This window comes from Protopterus annectens, chromosome 4.part1 (genome assembly GCF_019279795.1).
Source record: "Protopterus annectens isolate FY-2018-M chromosome 4.part1, PAN1.0, whole genome shotgun sequence".
Classification (NCBI taxonomy): Eukaryota; Metazoa; Chordata; order Ceratodontiformes; family Protopteridae; genus Protopterus; species Protopterus annectens.
In genome coordinates, this window is record NC_056734.1 from 881,793,375 (window position 1) to 881,812,684 (window position 19,310).

Genomic DNA, 19,310 nt, shown 5'->3' on the forward strand with positions numbered 1-19,310 from the left:
CTGAAACTACTCCTCCAGGGACAGATAGGCTGCTCAAAGCTCCCTCTCTCACAGTGAACAGATAAACTTCCTTCTACCCAAGTAAGGTATGGGCAAACACAGAAACTTGTAAGACAGCCCTGAATTCAGCACTAACCTGAAAACTGGACTAAACTAGCTTATAAAGGTGGGAAAACAAGTATTTTTTTTTTTTTGTCACTCTACTTTGTGTCATACAGACTGCTCAGAGTTGATCTGTGTAAGTCAAATGGCACATGGGTCACTCACTTGAAGGACCTTAAACTGGTATGTGACATCAACAGGACTTTCTGGATAAACAGATTTGTCTCACAGAGTTTGCTATACCTTTTGAGCAAACTTCCTATTCATGATAAAGAAAGCCCCTCGTTGGCCCTATGCAAGCGTAATTTGGATGATTGGATAGGTAACCAGGAAATTCACCCTGGGGATTCCACATGTCCCTCTTGGACAGGGGCAATAGGTGATGATTTTCATGTGTGCTTGAACCAGACACCCTTGGGAATACGGGTTGAACTTGGATAAGCTTGTAAGGGCCCTGGTGCTGTTAACCTAGTAACCGCCTATGGTGCTATGTCTTAGACAGACAGAAGTCATTGTCACTGTACTCAGTAGTGTATAGACTACTTAGAGACAACTTATGTCTGGTTTGGTTCCCCTTCATATGACTGAAGCTACAAAGGCCTGAAACTTCAAAAGCCTGAAAAGTCAAAAGCCTGAAAACACAAAAAATACATATACTGACTTTAAACAACAGAAACCATATTAATTTCCACTAAGTATAAGCAGGGGGGGTAAGCCCCTCTGCACCCCCCATGTAGGCAGGCTGTGCCCCCCACACACCCTGCTACTTAAATATACCAACTCCGAGACTGCACTTAGTGGGGGGGCACATCCCCCCACAAGGGGGTGCAGGGGGCTTGCCTCCCCTGCTTATACTTAGTGGAAATTAATATGGTTTCTGTTGTTTAAAGTCAGTATATGCATTTTTTTGTGTTTTCAGGCTTTTGAGTTTCAGGCTTTTGTTTTCAGGCTTATGAGTTTCAGGCTTATGTTAATTCAGTCATATGAACGGGAACCGTCTGGTTTACAGGGCTATCTTTGTCCCAAATCTAATGGAAATGCTGCACATCCATAGGTCAAATGGGACTAGAGTCAGCCATTCTAGGGACCTCAATCTAGCCTGTGACATAAACATGACCTATTGAAGAGACAGACACTTTTCTCAGAGGTTGCCACTCCTCTGGAATATGTTTCCAATCCATATCAAGCCTAGCACCTCCATAACCCTGTTTATGCACAACCTGAATGACTGGATGAGAAACCATAAATTTCTGCTGGTGTCTCTCCTGGACATGGGTAGTCCTTGTTAGAAAAACTTTGGGCATAGACGATATCTGTCATCTAGTATTATATTGGGATTTAATGGCTAGGTTTGTAATGAGCCTTGATTCAATTGCCTAGTAACATCCAATGAAACTATGAACCTATGAATCACCAGCATCATCGGTTTGAGTAAACAGTGCAGGCACAAGTATAGTGACCTTCAGGGACATCATCCAGTCCTGAGGCCTTCTCCATTACTGGGAAAAGGAGGTTAGGCAGTGGGATCTCCCATTAAGAATTCTTTACTTGGATTAGCACTGCACTTTAGGCCTTTCACTGATTGTGAGCCATGTCAGGGCTAGTCACTCAGTGGTATAAAAACTGGCACTAGATGATCTGGTTTTGTTGACTAATGCTCTACTGACAAGACCAAAACAAATGAACAGAATAGCTTAGAGAGAATACAACTTTAATTAAACATAAAAGTAAAAGCAAATTGGTTAAGCAATTTCACCTGCCATAATATCAGACTTCTTCTGAAGAAGGTATGGAAATGAGGTACTAAGGAAAGCTGGTGGTACAGTAAAAAAGTCCAGGAAGTCATCTAAAGAAAAAAGGAGTGCAGAAAAAAGTGAGATATAGAAAAGATGGACTAGGCCAAGAATGATTACTAGCTGGCTAACAAGGCAGCTAAGAGAGCAGTTGCAATTGCAAAAAAAAAAAAAAAAAAACAAGGCATCAGAGGCACTCTACCATCTTTTGGAAAGTAATTCACTGGATGGCACAACGAAACTCTATCAGATTTCAAAGCAAAGACAGAAAGTTAAAGAAAATGGTCAGACATCCTGCATAACAATTGTTAGCAACACCCTGCTCACCAGGAACAGCAAATCAAATGCAGATGTCTGGAGTAATTCCAGTAGCTTATAAATGAAGAAAGCCCCACAGAAGCTGCACTGCCTCAGGCACAGCCTATAATGAAAGAAAAGGAGGAGGAGCCAACTCCTGAAAAAGTAAAAACAGCACTAAGGAAAAAGAAGTGAGGGAAAGCAGCAGGCTCAGATGAGGTCACAGCAGATATAACCAAGCATTTGGATCAGATAGGGAAGAAATGGATCCTGATTGTACTTATAGCAGTATGGTGAGAAAGGCATATCCCAGATGAGTAGAACAAAGGGGAGATCCACAACTTTGGGCTTTACAAAGTTCTCAAACTCCTGTCACACTGCATGAAATTTCTGGAGAGGGTGACTGATAAATGGGTACGCAGAGTAGCAGGAAGCTATGATGGGGCATGAGCAGTTTGGATTCAGGTTAGGATACACCACAACTGACTCAATGTTTGCAGTGAGGCAGATAGTTGAGAAAAAGCTAGAGACAAAGGAAGAGTCCAATTGGGCATTTATAGACTTGTTGAAAGCTTATGGCAGGGTCCCAAGTAAGCTGATTTGTGCAGTCCTGCAGTGGTTCAAAGTCCCAGAACATTGGTGAAATTAGTGCATACTATGTTCAAGGACCCAATGACTCAAGTACGAACAGTGTTTGGGCAAACATAGGGGTCCCAGTGTGTGTGTGTGTGTGTGTGTGTGTGTGTGTGTGTGTGTGTGTGTGTGTGTGTGTGTGTGTGTGTGTGTGTGTGTGTGTGTATGTGTGTGTTTTAAGGTTCAGGTCTCAGCCTTCTGCTGTTCATATCATATCAGTGATGGACTACATTAGCAAATACTTTGGAGGGGACAGATCAACAAAGCTGCTGTATGCAGGGGTGATGTGGCATTACAGACAGACTCTGAGAAAGAAATTCAGCAAACAATAGGGGAATGAATGCAAACCTGAAAGCATACAGAATGAGAATGAGTACAGATAAGATGGTTGTAATGGCAGAAAATTAGGGAAGTCAGAATAAAGTGGACATTGAGATAGAAGGGAAAATAATAGAACAAGATAACAAGTTTAAGTATCTGGCAGTTGTGGTTGAGGAGAATGGAACTCTGAATGAGGATGTCAAAGCTAGAATCAGAGGGGCTGCAAGCAAATGGCACATAGTGGCATGGGTAGTGTATGAATGCAGAATGCCACAGAAGCAGAAAAGTAAGCTGTCCAAAAATAGTGGTGTGACCAGTACTACTGCATGGGTACAGAAACCTGGGCAATAAAGGAAGAACAGTTGAGGAAACTGGAATTGAGGGAGGTGAAGTGCCTGTCAAGTGTGATAGGAGGCACAATGTAGGACAGATGAAGTCAAAGTAGCTTCAATTTCAGAGAAGGTCAAATACAGCAAATTACAGTGGTTTGGGCATATGTGCAGAAAATCAGAAAACAATCTGATGAATAAGATTTAGGCTAGACAGGAAGAAGACAAGATGAAACAAGGTTGTCCAGCAAAAAGATGGCTGGATTGTGTGAGAGAAGACCTGTCAATCAGACATGACAGTTGAAGAAGGTAGAAGAGTGGCATTGAATCACAGGAGATGGTGACAGTTGACAAGACACCCTGATCCCATGCAGAAAATGGGAAAAAAGTGGGACTGATGATGATGACGAATCTTAACATCCATTTGAATGGCATTTATTTTCATTCCCATTAATCCCAATAGTACATTTTTATTTTAAATGTCTAACAGTATTATATCACAGCTCTGTAGACTCAATTCAATGTCTGTTATTGTTCTGATTCTGTGGAAATATCATTTGACTACATTTATGTCATATCATACAGTTTCTACTGATGAGTTCTGCAGAATTGCAAAATCTTTGTTCTGATAGCTTTAGGTGTTAAAGGAATTTGCAAATGTTTCAAAATAGTAAATGCATGGTTGAAATGATTCAAATGATGTTTCACTGTTTCAGCAGGTATGTAGTTTAAAATTTCACTGACATGTGGTTGAATGTATTTGCCATTCCTTTTCCTGCTGTCTAGGGTTGTCACCTTTTCAAATGCCCAAAGTGGGACATCTTTTGCAGAAATGTGAGATTTTGCAGGACAAAACAAACCCACTGCCAGTGCAAAGGACAGAACTTCACTTTTTTGCCAACATAAAAGCTTATTTTTGTAGCATTTGAGTTGCTTATGCCATTTCATATAACATTTATGGGTTTCAGATGCAAAATAACTTTTGTGCAACTATTAAAGAAAACTTAAGAAATATATTTGGTCTTAAAATCTCAGGACATTTGCCATTTTTTAGGGTTTTTTTACAAGACACAATTGTCCAAAGTGGGACTATCCCTCGCAAAGAGGAACAGGTGCTAACCCTACTGCTGTCAACCTTGCTATTTCTTGAATGATAACTTTAATATCATGCAACTAGGATTGGACTCATTGTTTGAGATACATTCCTAAGCTTTACTGCTGCCACCTAGAATTACTTCACCAGAACAGTGTTCATTAAAGCTTTCTGATGCTAATTAGTACTGATTTGGTTGTGATCCCCTTCCTGCCACATTTGACTGCTAAATGTAATGTTGCTTTGTGCTAAGTTTTGCACCTGAAAGACTATTCCACCTGACACTTTTCCCTGTATACTCCTCTAAAATATGGTGTAACTAGTAATGTTGAATTCATTATCCCATATTTACTGTTTGTGTTCATTAAGTTAGGCACCATAACCCCTGACAGAATTCTGTTCTTACCTGGTTTAATATAGATGCATGCAATATGTGAAAGGACTGTTTGAGATGTGTATTGCACTTATTCAGGATATACACACTTTTGCTGATCTGGAATCTTCATGATACAGATGCATTAAATGAAAGCATCATGCTAGAGTAAATACAACAAAAAATACCTATATAAATAAAGTTTTCAGTGGAGTTACAAAGAGTACAAAACTACATGCTACAGTTATGTACAAACATGTTACATTCAATCTACAGAACTGTGTTTGTGTTAACTCTCTGGGCAGGATTCACAAAGCCTCCGTGTAAGAGTTACAAGTCTTACACAGAGGCTGCAGTTAAACGGTGTGACATCAGCATGCCATGCATATTCATGAGGGCATGTTGACTCACACCCAAGGCTAACACGGTCTGTGTAAGAAAGTAGGGGGCGTGTCCGTAGGGCGAGTCCTGCAAACGGACATGCCCCCAGAAGAGTAACAGTCCAGAAAGTAAAACCCCATGACAGAGTCCGCGTAAATGTCAATAAACACAACACAACACATGCCCCCACAGACTATAAACATAAAATGTAAAAATGAACGTTATATATTTTTTTATAAGTTTTAAAGATGTTTGCCCGTGATTGCTCTCGTTTGCGCGGGTGTGCCCGTCGCTTAGCAACAGTTAGCAGTCAGTGGAAAAGCATATAAGATCTAAATATGCAAAGTAAGCCAAGAAGCAATAGCATAGTGGTAGAGACATCAGCTGAAGAGGAGGCAGTCATGGTTCGAGCCCCAACAACATCAATTTGTATTTTTAGTGAAATAAGCAAGAAACAATTCCCTGACATATATGTACATATATAAAATTATTTTTATGTAAAATGTAATGAAATGGGCCATGTATTATGAAGAAATGTGTGATAATAAAAAAAAAAACAAATGTCAGAAGTGCCTATAGCTGAGCTACACTCTAACAAGCTGAGTATATCTGCCCGTAGGTGAGCAGTGGTTTAACAGGTGTAAAATGAGTGCCCGGGGTTGAGCAGCATTTTAACATGCTGAAACTGTGTGCCCGTAGCTGAACTGAGAGTAATATGCATGCTGACAGCCAAACAACGCGTAAACCAGTGTAACCTGTTTGCGCGGAGCTGTGCACCACGCCAACAAGCTAACCGGCGGGCAACATTGAGCAAGCTGTATCAAAACTGCCTTTACACAGACACACCTCCTAGCCTGTGTAGACAGTCATAAAATAAAAAAAGCAATGGCCAGGCTCGAACTCAGGATACCATGCACCATAGTCAAAGTACTGAACCACTAAGCCATGACAGTTGCTCTTAGAAATGCAGTAATAGCATATATATAGGAATAAATGGAAAGAGAAGCATGACAAAGCAGGTTCTGTGAAGCTGATACATTTCCAAAATGGCTAATCACAAATAAGTGCAGGAAAAACGGCATATATAAGCCCCATAGGTGGGAATACACAGCATAACTGATTATGGAACCGATTTGCAGTCAGGATGGCAGGTGTAGGAGAGGGTAGTTGCTTCCGGGCACAGAGGTGGGGCATTGAGGAGTCCAAATATATGGTTTGGCTCCTTGTCCATGATCATGAGGCCCAAATCATGCAGGGCCAGGTCCTGTGGGGAACATACAAGGCTGAGGCGTGGGACCAGTTGGCACATGATCTCACCAGTGCCACAGGAATACCAAGGACTGGTGAACAGGTCCGTCACCACCATGCGGACCTGAAGAGATGGAAGCAGGACTAACTGAACCGTTGGATGCAGGAGGCCCAGCAAATGCCCAATGCCCCACTACTGAGTAAGTTACATGTAATTATTTATGTAGAAAGTTAACCTAGCTGATATTATGGAGATGTGTATTCCAATATTACTTCATTTATATTACAGCTGCAGGTGTCCGTTCTGTGAATCGTCAAGCCTATGCTGATAGGCTTGTGCGGTTGCGCCACCAGGCAGGTTAGTAATTCTCTCCCTGTAACTATTAAAAAATATAAGTATGACAGCTTGCAAAAGAGTGCAGTGTAGTTACCTATTAATATAAAGTGCAAGTAACAGTGTAAGAGAGATTCTGCTAGTACTGTGTGATTACATAAGTGTGATGCAGCCTGTAATCCAAAAATAAAAATGAAACAAGTCTGAAATAAAGATGTTCCACCTGTGATATAATAGTACATAACCTGCAGCAGGCTGTAAATTACAGCTACACAAGCTGAGTAAAACACATGTGTGAAATATATCCCCATTTAAATTCTGAAACATGACACAAGTGAGACTGTTGGAAAGGATTGTTGTAACTAAGTAAAACATGTCAATAAAGCCTAGAATTAAGTACCATCCTGAATTGTAAAAATAAAACAAGTGAGAGTGTGAGAAAGAGGTATGAATCCACCAATAAAGTTGTAATAACTCCTGAATAAAGTATACTGCAGTCAGTACAGAATCAAATTAATGTGACAGGCACAACCAAACAGTGAAATGTGTGGAATAAAGTACTGAAGCTGGAATGTGTGTCTCACAATTTGGATATGTTGCTGTAAGTCTGCAATATGCAGATAGTATGGTTGTATGAAATACCAAACATCCATAGTTGTCTAGAGCCATATAAAGCAAATGTAGCAGGATGCTGTAGCTGAACAGAGCCAGATATGAATAAAAATGCAATGTATATTAATGTAGCAGTAACATTCCCATCACCAACATGCATAAGTTTACACATAGGAAACTGTAGTCAGACCTGTAGTGTGTATATATCTGCAGCTAGTAGAAATGTACAGCATATGTATAGGTATTTGAAGTTGTTAATGAAATATTTCTTCACCCTACCCTATAACCACAAATAATCCATTCCACATGAAATGGGTATGTGTCTTTACAATTAACTCCCCTGGACATTTGTCCTGTTGGTTCATACATATTTGTATGTACGTTGATGCATGTGCCCTGTTCATACATCCAAACCTGATGGCCTGTTGCCATCAATCAACCCTGCATGTTGTTGGATTGTGTATTGTTGTTCAAATTATGCATGTGTTATGCTTGCTGTTCAATGGCTTGAATTTATGGGTGTTTGGTTAATGGGAATACTAATGCATGCTGTTACAACTAATTGTGAATGGTATTGTACGTTACTAACCCAAGCTGTCATAAAATAATGCAAAACATAGGATGACAGGGAAGGCGGGTTCCAGCGGACCCACCTCTCCCACCTCAGCTGGCGAGTGCACCTGGCAGTAGTGCCCAGGCCGGACCCTCCTCCGGTGGCCCTGTGCCACCTGCGGGTGGAAGCGCTGCAGGGGATGGGGCTCATCCCCCCTCTGCAAGCGTGGCTGGAGGAGAACATCCATTCACCCTCCGTATTGTCCGGACTGTGGTGTGTAGGGAGATCAGGCATGCTGTGCTTGGGCCTCTACACCAGCTTGAGGCACGGGTGGCACATCTCATGGGCGTGCCTGCTGCCCATCCTACACAGCCCCCAGCACAGCCCTGTCCTGGGCAGTGAAGGCACAGTGGCAACTGCCCATTGGTGGGGATCTCAGTTCCACTGTTGCCATCTGTGGGGTCATGGGCTCGAGATATCCAAACATCCATCCCCGTCAGTTGTGTATCCCCCCCACATGTGTCATACACCACCCCTGTATGCGTCTCGTTTGTCTTGTCTGTTAACCTCTCCTACCTACCTCCCCAGCTATACCGACTTCCTGTACCTGACATACCACTCTCACCTGAAAAAAAAAAAAGAAAAAGGGCACTCTGTACCCACAAAAAAATTACGCCCCATACATAACTGCCCATTTTGCACACATGTCTGCTGGACATGTAAACTGGCAATTACAATTGGATGTACAACAAATATTGTTGTCCTCACACCTCTCTCAGGGGTGGAAGGTTTCAAATTTCACACCAAATTACAAACATATGCACAGCTGTTGCTGATGAAGAAATGGGCAGCTATGGGCCTTTCCTACATCCCTCCTGCAAAACCCAAGCTTGTTTTCCTACTGTCCTACCCTCTTTGTGCCCCCTTTTTCACCACTTTCCTATCTCGCCATTTTCTTTTCTTTAAAAGAAAATAGTGCGGGTGTGCACGAGAGTAAGCACTTTTAAGCAGTAGTAAGCAGGAGTGCGCTTCTGTGTGCTTAGCTAAGCGTGTGTGCGCGAAGCTAAGCAGCAGTGCGCATGCGTGAGCTCCGCGCAAACCACAGCTAACCCAATTACAACTGCTTAAAAGTGCCTTAGTCACTCTGAATGACAAGGCCTGTAGTTTGCTCAGCAGCAAAATAAAATACCTCTATCAGTCTCGAACCCAGGACCTTGGAAACACTAGTCTGCATGATTTACCACTAAGCCATGACTGCTATACAAGAGCATTGTGCTGAAAGAAATATATCATGAAATAGTAGGAATTAATGTAAAGGGAATATAGCATGTCTAGTACACAAAGCATGTCATGTATATTTACTGTCAAATCTAGTGGATTTGTAAAATAGTACTGTGTGAAGAGAAACAGCCATGCTAGTTTGTAGCTAGTAGGTAATAATGTCACAGTAGCATCTGGCAAGCCACACACATTCTCAGAGCAGGATAAACACTGCCATAGTTGAATAGTTAAGAGCCCAGACATATCAACTGTGACTGAGTTACAGGGATGTCCCTGAAGTGAAAACAAATGTCAACTGTGCCCCACTGACACCCTATGAAATGTACTAACAGTAGGCAGAAAGGTGTTACAACACATGCAATAGTAACTATGAATTACTGAAAGTATGCACCATTTGCATGTCACAAATGGTGTAGTAATACATATGCTCAAAATAACCCACAGTCACAACTGCAGAATATCAGAATATTTCAGTGGAGTATCCCACTGATATGTACCATTCCATGAGGCTGATAAAAGATGCACCTGAGAGTATCTAAGGCCTGCTCAGTAGCATGATCAAATACCCTTGTAAGTGTCAAGGCCCATACCATGGCCAGACCACACTGCATGCAGTAACACCCTACCACAACAAACACATAGGGAATTGCTGCCCAAACAGATATAGCAAGCATTACAAGCTGTGAATGTAAATGGAAAATAGGATAGCCATAGCAACACATTACAGGAAAGACACCTAGCAGGCATACAAGGAGTGAATGTAAAGGGCAAATATTGAAGCCATAGCAACAGATTGCAAGAGCCACTGCTATATACCAGTTACACCACAATTCCCACAGGAAAGCACACACACCAATATACACAGTATTACAAGTTGTAGGTGTCAGTTTACATACACACGGAGAAGAGGAAACTGGAGGAAGGAATACTCAGCTTACAGTACAACATGCATTGCAGTCTCTACAACTCAGCCTGAAATATGAGAGACATACCAGCCCTTACACTCACAGAACAGTGTCCACAGCAAACCAGCATGGTCCCCACCCTGATAATCTGAAAGGGCTACGCCTACCTAACAGACTTTTTTATAGCACTGTCCTGAAATCACAGTGAGAACTGCAATCACTACACAACAGGCTGCAAGCAATTAGTAAATGCTGGCTAACAATTGGTGCAGAGTCCATCACATGGACATGTGCAGATACCTACAAAAGCATCCTGTACTCCCAGTCCACACATGGAATACTGTCATTGCATCCTCTGGAGGTAGAGAGAGAGAGAGAGAGAGAGAGAGAAAGAAACAATAAAAAAAAAGTAACAACAAAACAAACAAGTTGACAGCAGGGCAAGTAACTGAAAGCCTATGCAAACAGCTGCAACAAACACAGGTAATGTAAAGTACTAATATAATAGTCTACATACTGTGAACCCTCCATATGTGTTATTGGTCTGTATCTATGTATATGAAGATGTGTATAGGGCTGGGGACATACTGCAACTGTCACTGAAGGCTGAACATACATATGTATGTGAAGGTAGCTATGTGCACATAGCAATGTAGGTTGTAGTGCATAGTACAAGTAGGTTGTACAGTAATGGATGTTCAGCAGTACATTACTGTGTGTATACATATGTGGAACTAAAAAGGAGTATAATATATTTATATATATATATATATATATATATATATATATATATATATATATATATATATGTATATTGAGATATGTATGTATATATATATATATATATATATATATATATATATATATATATATATATATATATATATATATAATATGCATATATGTATACATAGATAGAGAGGGATGTAGAAATACATAGACATATATAGTTTCACAGTGTCATAGTTTAGTATTAGGCTATCTGCATACAGTGTATAGAATAGATTTAGAAAACTGTGCCTCTGTCTAGTAGTGACCCCCTTACATAATAGAATTAGTTTACTGTGCCTCTGTCTAGTAGTGACACAGAGATGACCCCTGGAGTAAACCTATGATCTCCCATCCACTTGTCAAGAATTCACATGAAGAGAGTCAGTGAGGGGCTCTCCCTAACATGAACTGAGATTCTGTTCCAGAGTATGGGAAGCCTCTGAGTTATGAATCTGTCCTTCCAGCATGTCCTATTCATATTTGTGCTGAGGTTTAAATCTTTAACTCTTGTGGTTCTGATGGATTTGGATTTTATGAGGTGGAACATGTCCATCAATTCCTGATTGGACATGGCCTTGTACGTCAGGCACAGATCACCTCTAAGTAGGCGGTATGCTATGGAATAGAGCTGGAGTTTCTTTAGTCTGGCAGCATATGACATTTGTTGGAGACCCTTGATCCTCTTGGTGAGGTACTTATGGGGTCTCCCTAGCTGTTGCAAGTGCCAGGTGAGGTACATATCAAATGGGGCATAGTACACATTCATGGGCCTGATAAGGGAGGAGTATAGGGGTACAATGACCTCCTTTGATCTGGATGTGAATACCTTCATGATAAGGTGGGCAAGGTAGGAAGTAATTCCAACCACTTTGGCAACGTGGGTGTCAAATGAGAGGTCAGTATTGATTTGTGTCCCCAGGTCTCTGATTACTTTGTCTGTACTCAGTGGGTTACTGTCTATGTGATAATATATAGGTACTTTGTTTTTCCCAAAGGGGATGACTATACATTATTTGGCATTCAGTTTAAGGCCATGACTCCGGCACCAGTTGTCCGTTTTAGTGAGGCCTTTCTGTAGGATGTATGTGTCAGCTGGTGTATTGACTATGGCGCCTAGTATGCAGTCATCTTTGAACTTTGTCAGCCACTACCCTTCCATGTTTGCTTCCACATCTGAGAAATAAATGCCGAACATGAGGGGTCCCAGGACAGAGCCCTGTGGGACTCCACTTGTGACTGGTTCTGAGTCTGACATGGCACCAGCGATTTTGACTTTATGGGTTCTATCCTTTAGCCGGTATGCAACCCATCTTGTGACATATGGATTTACATTTAAGCTGTTGAGCTTGTCTATAATTCCAGAGCGGGGTATTGTGTCGAAAGCTTTAGCCAAGTCCAGGTAGGCTGTATGGACTGCTGTGCCCGCGTCAATGGCTCTAGTGACTGTTTTGAAATGGTCAACCAGGTTCAAAAGGCAGGATCTGCCCTTTACAAAGCCGAACTGGGTGGGATCAAGTGTCTGTAAGTCCCCAATGTCTCTGTGTATGAGTTCCATAATGAGTCTTTCCATAGCTTTGCAGACCAGGCTGGTTAAGCTTATGGGGTGGTAGTTACCAGGGTCTGTAGAGGTGCCTCCTTTGTGGAGTGGGGCTACTGTTGCTGTAAGCCAGTGTTCAGGTACATATTCTGTAGTAAGGCTATGGTTAAATAGCATTTTATGTGTGGGTTTAGCTCCTCTTGGAGTTCACGTAGCACGCAACCCGGGATACCGTCGGGTCCCATTGATGCTGTGTTTATAGCTTTGCTGAGGGCGGTTCTCAGCTGGACATCTGAGATGACAGGGAGGTTACATTCAGCTGGGATAAGTAATTCTTTTGGGGGTGAGGGAGGGGAGAAATTTGCACTGAACCTGTTTGCCAGAATGTTGGCAATATCTGTGTGTTCAGTGTAGTTTTTGTCATTGTGAACTAACTCTGAACATATCTGAGGGTTTCCGCCCAGGTTTCTAACATAGCAGAAGAAGGCCTTGTGGTTATCTTTAGTGTCTATAGTGATTTTCCTCTCAAAGTTGGCCTTGCATGTTTTTATGAGAGAATGTAGCTTTCTACTAGTGCTGATCAGAGATGCCTTCTCTTTATGGGATTTTGCTCTGTCGTGCAGTAGCTTCCTTCTTTTGTTATACAATTTGTTCATGGCTGGGGTCCACCAGACAGGATGCCTGCCCTTGGTGGAGAGGGTCTTGCTTTTATTTGGGATTGCATGATCCATGCACTCTTGGAGATGAACATAGAAAGCATTTGTGGAGGATTCTGCATTGTGGGATGTGGTTTCCACTGGCCCAGTGGGCTTAAAGGATACCAACTCAGTTTTAAGAAGTGTAAAGTCGGCTTTTGAGAGGTTTCTCACTGTAGTCTTTTGTGTTGTGGGTGGAGGTGGGATATGTATATCCAGGGTGATTAGTTTGTGGTCAGATGTGACTAGTGAGGGGTATACTTCTGGTGTATAGCACATTGTCCCCATGTTTGCGATGATCACGTCTAGTATATTATCTCCCCTTGTGGGAGAGGTGACTAGCTGTTCTACTGCATTTGAATTTATGAATTCCAGGAACCTTTGGGCTAGGGTGTTTGGGCTAGAATAATGCACCCAGTCTATGTTAGGGTAGTTGAAGTCTCCCAATATGATGGTGTTTGGTGGGACATTCATATCCTCCAATGTCTTCAGGAAGGCTGAATGGGGTTCCTGAGATTGGGAGGGAGGTCTGTAACATGCTACCAGTTGTATAGCAGTTTTGCCTACGGTTAGTTGCACCTGGATGGTCTCTGAAGCTTCATGTGTTGCCACTAACCTGGAGGTGTGGGTGTCCTTGATGAATATGGACACTCTCCCTCCCTTTTTGTTTTGGCCTGAGTTTTGGGGCCAAAAGGCATGATATGAGGTATAGCCGGGTACCGCTGCTGTGCTCTCAGGAGCCTTGAACCAGGTTTCAGTTACTGCACAGACATCGAGATTGATAGAATATGTACGTACAGATATATGTAATACACACATACATATATAGATATATGTAGATACATATACATATACAGACAGATCTGACTGTCAACAGATATGTCTGTATATGACTATCTTTCTCTCTCTGTCCCACCCCCCTCACTCTCTCTCTCCCTCTGTCTCTCTCTCTCTCTCTCTCACCCCTCTCTCCCCACATCTATATGTATATATCTATATCTATATATATCTATATCTATATATATCTATATATATATATATATATATATATATATATATATATATATATATATATATATATATATATATACATATATATATATATATATATATATATATATATATATATATATATATATATATATATATATATATATATACTGAATGAGGCACATGTGTGCAGATGTATTGCAACAGGTGCTTGGTGACAAAGGCATGGAGTGAACACCAGTGTGGATACTGGAGTATCATACCCCATTCCAAAACACTGACACCAGTAACCACCACATATGTGCATGCCTGCCCACCACTGCATGTGTCAAGGGGGAACAGGAGCAACAAGTGTACAATAGGCTCCCCATTGATATACACAGTGGCACACTAGTCCTGTAATACCTGTACATGGAATGTGTCAGCAGACATGGTGTGTCAGCTGTGGACATGTAGGTCACTGTACCCCTCTACACCCCACAATGTCCTACACGGTATGTACCTTCCATGACAGCTACAGATATGGGGAAGGACACATACATACGTAAGTAACTGTGTCAATGCACTCAAACACATTACCTATGTAGAGTGACTGACAAGACCACAGAGTGCACCCAGACTACCTACATAGAGGTTACCACTGCTGGATATACATAGTTAGGTCACACCCATGACAGTTGTCCAACAACCATGGTAACACCTCCAACATCCACAACCCAAATTACCTATGTCTGTTGTCCTTGTCACCACAGTATAGAGCACATGGTGGAGGTACAGGTCCCTACCCACAGATAAGACATACCCTGGAGTAAACCACACAGAATTAAGAAGCAAGGCTCCCCATGAGTAGATGTCAAACATACCCCTGCTGAATGTTATGCAGATAGGTTAATATGCCATATGAGTCACCCTGTGTAACTGTTTGTCAGGAGCAGGTACGATCACATCACATGTGTCACAAGGGGCAGGGTAGTATAACAGTATGCTGCTGTAGGCCCAGGGCCAATAGCATACTACCTACCTAAGACACAATTCACACCCATGAACCCATTGCAAACCAAATATGTGAGGTGGAATGAGTGTGCCAGTGACTGGGTGCATGTTATGTACTGGTGTGATTGCTCACCATGACTGTCTGTCTGTCATGGTAGTGTGTGTCCTTGGTGTGAGGCCAGAGACAGATGTGTGAGGTATTGTGATCAACACATACTACACTGCCATATGTTGTGCTGTGTTACCCTGTATGTGACTGTGGTGTAGGTAGGGTTATGGCAAGTAAGAGTAGTGTGCATTACCAGTGAAATATGTAACGTGCATTGCATGCAGTGCATGGGTTGATAATGTTCCCCATACATTACCTTGATACAACCCCCCAGTGTGAGATTGTGCATTGGACCTGAACCAGTGTGCTGACTGCTGGAGTATACTAGTCTGTCATATGGAGTGTGCCAGGTACTGTTGCACAGTTGTCGGCTGAGCACTGATATCTGGTCATTTACATATGTATCCCCCCAATAGACAGACAGATGCTATATATGGGGGTTAAGTTATATCACTACAGTCGAGTATTATGTATATTATGTGTGCCATAGTTTGCTGACATATATTGCTGACATATTTTCCTTCTCCTTTTCAGGGCTATGGTTCACCAGCGAAACCCTGTGTACTCCGCTGCAGAGGAGGAAGAGATACACCAGAGCCTGGTGCGGGATTTCGCAATACTCTTTTCCCGCGCCAGCCAGAACCAGCAGGAGAGGGCTGCACTGTGGCAAGACCTGGTCCGTCGGGAAAATGACATAGGCACACAAAACCGGACATATGAGCAAGTACGCCATCACTGCAGTGATTTAATTAGAAATGTCTGTCAGCGTGCGTCGGATATCCACAGACAACAGCTTGCCACAGGTGGTGGGGTGGCTAGACATCCCCCCTCAACAGACTGGAGGGACTACTCCTAAGTGTTGTGGCTCCAGCCCAACAGCAACAGCAGCAGCATACATGCGTAATGATGGAGGCTGGAGCCACCCAGCAGCAGGACATGGAATGTGCAGGTAACATGCCATGTGTATAGTTGACTGTTCTGTACACTGTTAGTTTATGCATGTGTGAGGTGTGTCCTCGGTTTGTAGCTGTAATCTTGGTAATTATTGTGCAAGAGTGATATTCTCAATATCAGCAGTAGACCTGTAGAAGCCAACTGTTGCACTACTGAACTGTATCATACTCACAGTATCAATGGCACAGTTGTGCCCACTGACAATAAATGTCTCATTTCTGCAGGTCCCTCTGGTGTAACAGCAAGGCAGCCTATCCATGCTGGTGAGTGTGTAATAACAATACCTTCAATACTCTTGATACTAATAGTAATAATCGACTGAAGCAGTAGTGCTATGTGTTTGATTGCAGGTGTGTTTGTGTCTGTGTGTTGATATCTCATATACTGAGGAGTGTGCATGTGTGCATGTGTGCATGTGTACATGTGTGCATGTGTGCATGTGTGCATGTGCCCTGTGTGCATGTGTGCATGTGTGCATGTGCCCTGTGTGCATGTGTGCATGTGCCCTGTGTGCATGTGTGCATACATGTGTGCATGTGCACTGTGTGCATGTGTGTATCAGTGGTGACATTGTGTACACATTCTAAATTGTGTTTCCTGTCTTACTCCCACAGGTTCTGGTGCTGCTCTGGTGTTGTGCAGCAGGGAACCTGAATCAGCTGCCGTGGATAGTGATAATGATGATACCTGTGTAATGGCACAGGGAGGTGTGCCAGGGTCAGTTGTTGGTCAGCCCATTGACAGTACACAGCTGTTGACCCCATCAATGCGCACATTCATCCTGCCAATACATCCTTTGTCACCAATGTCCCTAGGTGATGGACAGGATACAGTGGGCATTGACCAGGGTAATGCGGTATCGGTGGCACATGCATCCCCACACAACAGCCATGGCCAGGATCCTGACATGGTACCACACAGACAGACGTCAAGGGGTTCTCATGGGAGAATCTGTGGGCGTACCGCCCCTGTCAGATGTGCCCACAGAGGTCTTTCAACCTCAGCTATATTTCGGGCTGTAATGCAGGCACAGTCACGTATGGAATAGTACACCAGACAGGGTCTGAGGGAGCTGAGAGCATGTCGCACAGCTATGAATGACAGTATGCTTGATGTTGCGGCTGCCATCCGTAACTTCACTGAGGTCATTGACAGACATTGGGGGGACACATTAGATCTGTTCCACAACTACATGTCCATGAGCCAGGGCAATGGTGGATGGTTGAGGCGTCAACGTGTCTGTATGCCAGCAACAGCAGCAGTTGGCATCTGTCACGGACGTCAACAGCCCCGTGGCTACTCCCATAGTGCCAGCAGCAGCCCCAGCAATGCTGGGTCTGTGCTGTCATCAGACCGCCATAAGAGACCACGTGCACATGGCTCTGGACAGTCCCAACAGGGATCTGTCTCCAGTCACCAACCACTTGCTTCTGATGACAGTACCCAGTCTGGCTTAGTACCTGATACGGTCCGTAGCACCCCTGCCAGGCACAGGTACCGTGTCCGTGGCCAGAGACAGTGATCTGTATGACCTGGCAGGTACAGTCTGTGGCTGCCCACAAACACCTGTATATGGCAGCCATGAGGTGGAACTGTGTGCATGCATACACACATGCAAATTGATAACACCTAGGGCTACCGCATACACGCACACACTGCATCAACATTGTCCCATCTTGTACTGCTGTCCCTCACCAACACACACACACACACAGACATGTCAATTGGTTGTATCAGTGGCAGACTCAGGCATACCAAGTACACACCTTGTGCATATGATGAAACTGTGCCACCTCCTGCAATCTGTAACATCGGTGCAGGAACAGGTTAACATGGTGCTGATGCACAGGGTTACTACATAGAAGTGTAGTAATAGTATCATGTTGTCAACAGTACAGTGTAATGATTATGGGTATATCCCAGCATGCCTGATGCAGTTACAGTATGAATGTCATTGTATTGTTTTGTACACCCATAGTAATTACCATAGTGTACTGTCTGCACATCTTCGCATACTGGTGGTGAGGCTGTCAACAGATGGCCACCTACATAGGTAGCACAGGGGATATGAACATGTACTTATTGATACTCAATGATGGTCATGTCAACTGCAAGCTGCATGCTGTCCACACTCGACTCTGCAATGAGGATGTTTGAGGATGTTGATATCTGTGCAGTAATACACAACAGGTTCAAGACTCACAAGAGCACACTATCACTACAAGGTCACACCTCATACCATGCATGACAAACCCAAAACACAGAACTAACTATGACAGGAGGGAGAATGTCCATACATGTCAAGGATACTGTGGTGCCAGGACAGGTAGCATACATCCTACTAAGTCTGGAACTGCTGAGTGAGGGCTCAGTGTCTGTTATATGAAATGTGTATTATTACAGGTATGAGCACTTGGGTTTCAGGCCAGTTATTCTACATTACGAAGGTACATGGTCTGTACACTTGTGGGGGGTGGGGCTGGACTCAGCCCGTCTGACCTGTGAATGTCTGGGTACAGGATTATAGTGCCTGCATATATGCACTGTTACCTACTGGAAGTTGTACACCTTGTTTGTTGTAGCATAGTCTAGATCCAGGCCTGCTGACTGTAGATTTGTTTGTATGCATATTTGCTTGTTATGTCCCTGAAACACTGATTCCACCTGCAATGCAGATTTACAGCACCTCTGTGGATCCCTAGTGACATCTGTATTGCTTACTGTACTGATGTCCATGTCTCACTTGACAGAACATCACTGTTTGTCCTGTTTGCATGTAAGTTGCCTGTAACACATTGCATATGACTTACCTTGCATTTGCTCAAGACAGCATTTATATATGCCAGCACTAACAAATCAGGAGCACTACACCCTCACATACTCACCTTGAGTACCTTGTTCCCCATTGGCCCTATATGTCTTTAATTAGCATGGGATTCACAATGCTATGGTAGCATGTGCAAAGGTCACTTGTCAATCTACTCTCTGGTCCAGTTGGTGAATCTG